Source organism: Carcharodon carcharias, chromosome 9 (assembly GCF_017639515.1).
Source record: "Carcharodon carcharias isolate sCarCar2 chromosome 9, sCarCar2.pri, whole genome shotgun sequence".
NCBI classification, from domain to species: Eukaryota; Metazoa; Chordata; class Chondrichthyes; order Lamniformes; family Lamnidae; genus Carcharodon; species Carcharodon carcharias.
Window position 1 is genome coordinate 17,373,064 of NC_054475.1, and position 3,953 is coordinate 17,377,016.

Genomic DNA, 3,953 nt, shown 5'->3' on the forward strand with positions numbered 1-3,953 from the left:
TTGTGACTCGTGTACTAGAGCATCTAGATCCTTCTGCACCTCAGAATTATGCAGCTGTTCTCCATTTAAGTAATACTCTGCTTTTTTGTTCTTCCTGCCAAAGTGAACAACTTCACATTTTCCCACGTTAAACTCCATTTGCCAGATCTTTGCCCACTCACTCAACCTACCTATATCCACCTGCAACCTCCTCATGTCCTCTTCACAACATACTTTCCTACCTATCTTTGTGTCATCTGCAAATGTCTTCACTCCCCTCATCTAAGTCATTGATGTAAACTGTAAAAAGTTGAGGCCCCAGTACAGACCCCTGTGGGGCTCTACTTGTCAGATCCTGCTAATCGGAAAAAGATCCATTTCTGCATAATCTCTGTTTTCTGTCAGCCATCCAATCTTCTATCCAGGTTAATACATTACCCCCTACACAATGAGCTTTTATTTTCCATAATAATCTTTGATGTGGCACCTTATCAAATGCCTTCTGGAAATCCAAGTACAGCATGTCAGGAGGCTCCCCTTTATCCGCTGCGCGTGTTACTCCTTCAAGAAACTCTAATAAATTGGTTAAACATGGTTTTCCTTTCACAAATCCATGCTGACTCTTCCCAACTGCCTTGAGCTCTTCTAAGTGCCCAGCTGTAACCTCCTTAATGACTGATTCTAACAACTTTCTCACCGCTGACGTCAAGTTAACTGACCTATTGTTTCCTGTTTTCTGCCTCCCTCCCTTCTTCAATAGAGGGGTTATATTTGCAACTTTCCAATCTGATGGAATGTTTCCAGAATTTATTGAATTTTGGAAAATTAACACCAGCACATTGACTACCTCATTAGCCAACTCTTTTAAGACTCCAGGGTGTAGTCCAATGGGACCCGAACACTTGTCAACCTGCAGCTCCATCAATTTACTCAGTACCGTTTCCCTCATGATTTCAACTTCACCAAGTTCCTTTCTCCCATTCGCCACCTGATTTGCAGCTATTACTGGAATGTTTTTTGTATCCTCTACAGTGAACATAGAAGCAAAATATTTGTTCATTTCTTCCGCCATCTCCTTTTACCTACTATTAACTCCCCACTGTCACTCTCTAGATGACCAACACTCACTTTACTTACCCCTTCCTTTTTAAGTACCTGTAGAAACTCTTGCTATCCATTTTTGCATTTATAGCTAGCTTCCTCACAAACTCTAATTTCTTTTTCCTGATTAGCTTTTTAGTCATTCTCTGCCATTCTTTATATTATGCCCAATCATCTGTCCTGCCACTCATCTTTGCAAAGTTGTATGCTTTTTCCTTAAGTTTGATGCTTTGCTTAACATCTCTAGTTAACCATGGATGGTGGGTTCTCCCCTTAGAATTTTTCTTTATAGTAGGAGTGTACTTATTCTGAATACTCTGAAATATCCCCTTAAATGTCTGCCACTGCTTCTCTATTGATCTATCCTCTAGCCTAGTCTCCCAGTTCATTTCAGCTAGCTCAGCTTTCATCCCCACAAAGTTGCCCTTATTTAAGTTTAAGATACTGGTCTTAGACCCACTCTTCTCCCTTTCAAACTGGATGTAAAATTCAATCATATTGTTGTTGGTGCTACCTAGGGGTGCCTTTACTCTGAGGTCTGAGGTCATTAATTAATCCTGCCATGTTACAAATACCAAATCTAATATAACCTGCTCTCTGGTTGGTTCCAGATCATGCTGCTCTAAGAAACTGTCTCAAAAGCATTCTAAGAGCTCCTCATCCAAACTACTACTGCCGATCTGATTTTTCCAGTTCATGTGTAGATTAAAATCATCCATGATTATTGCTGTCCCTTTATCACAAGCACACAATATTTTCTCTTGAATACTTTGTCCTGCACTGTAGCTACTGTTAAGAGGCCTGTAGACTACTCCCACTAATGACTTCTTCCCCCTACTATTCCTCATCTCCACCTAAACTGATTCTACATCCTGATCTCCTGAACTAAGGTCATCTCTAACTATTGCACCAATGCCCTCTTTGATTAACAGTGCTACCCCTCCACCTTTAATTAGTTTCCTTTTCTTCTTGAATGTCATGTAGCCTTCAATATTAAGGACCCGACCTTTGTTGTCCTCCGAAATTACTCTCAGATCATATTTATTTACTTCAATGTGGGCCATCAATTCATTTACTTTGTCATGAATGATATGTGCATTCAGATAGTGAGCCTTCAGTTTTGTCTTTTTGTTACCTTTGTATCATCTAGTCTTGCCTGTTGATGTATTCTTAGGTTTTTTCTCTCTGTCCCTTCCTGCCATTCTCTGACCCCCATTTCTCATGTTACTATTTTGCTCTCCTGTCTTGACTCTACCACTTGAACTGCTACCTCTACCCAATCTTGATTCCTCACTCCTCTTGTTTAGTTTAAAGCCCTGTCTACTTCCCTGGTTATGCGATTTGCGAGGACACTCGTCTCAGCACGGTTCAGGTTTAAACCGTCCCAACAGTACAACCCCTACTTTCCCCAATACCTGGTGCCAGTGTCCCATAAACTGGAACCCACTTCTCCCGCACCAGTCTTTGAGTCACGCATTCATCTCTCTAATCTTATTTGTCCTATGCCAATTTGTACGTGGCCTAAGGTAATAATCCAGAGATTATTACCTTTGAGGTTCTGCTTCTTAATTTGGTACCTAGCTCCTCATACTGACTTTGCAGAACCTCTTTTCTAGTTCTACTTATGTAGCTCTACATTGCACTGCCAAGATCTTGCCAGGCCTGAGTCAGAAGGTCAGGCGAGATAGGATCACCTGATTTCACGGTAAATACTTTCGAGCAGAGAGGCGATCCAGTTTAATTGCCACTTCATTGGAAGTTACGGTCTATATAAAATGGGCTAACACCTGCCTCAAATAGCAGGGAAACGTCACACAATCAGAGTAATTTTTAAACTACTGTTCTTTCATCTCACAAAATGGAGTTGTATCCTTTTTCTGGCTGAATGATTCCTCTCTGTAATAAATGTCGAGAGCTTCACAAGAACTAAATCCTCATCTCAATTGGTCTGTTGCCCCAGTAGGAATTTAGCAATCCCATTACATCGGTCTTTACTAATAACCCAGTCGGATTTGTAGTTTCCATTGGGACTATAAGTCAGTCTAAAATTCTAACTTATTCAAAAATAAATTTCCCAATAGTTGGTTAAATTTACTGAATAAAGTTTGTCATGCCTCAGTGCTAGTGTCCAGCAGCTGCAATTATTTCTTACTGCTTCAACATAACCCTTAACTGTCTAACAAATTCTTTCTTGAATCTCGGAACTGTGGACCTACTTCTTTCCACCACCTTCACCTTTCTCTGAAACCAGTTCCAGACACAGTGCAAAGTCACCCTCGTGTTTCTCAATTTATATAAATGTCTTGGATGAAGGGACCGAAGGAATGGTTGCTAAATTTGCTGACAACAAAAAGGTAGGTAGGAAATTAAATCATGAAGAGGACACAAGGAGACTACAAAGTGACTTGGATAGGTTAAGTGAGTGGGCATAGATCTGGCAAATAGAGTATAATGTGGGCAACTGTGAAATTGTTCATTTTGGCAGGAAGAATAAAAAAGAAGCTTATTCTCTAAATGATGAGAGTTTGCAGAGCGCTGAGATTCAGAGGGATCTGGGTGTCCTAGTACATGAATCACAAAAAGGTTAGTATACAGGTACAGCAGGTAATTAGGAAAGCTAATAGAAGGTTATCATTTATTTTAAGGGGAATTAAATACAAAAGTAGGTAGGTTATGCTTCAGTTGATACAGGGCATTGGTGAGGCCACATCTGGAGTATTGTGTACAGTACTGATCTCCTTATTTAAAGAAAGATGTAAATACGTTAGAGGCAGTTCAGAGAAGGTTTACTAGGCTAATACCAGGAATGGGTGGGTTGTCTATGAGGAAAGGCTGGACAGGCTAGGCTTGTATACATTGAAATTTAGAAGAGT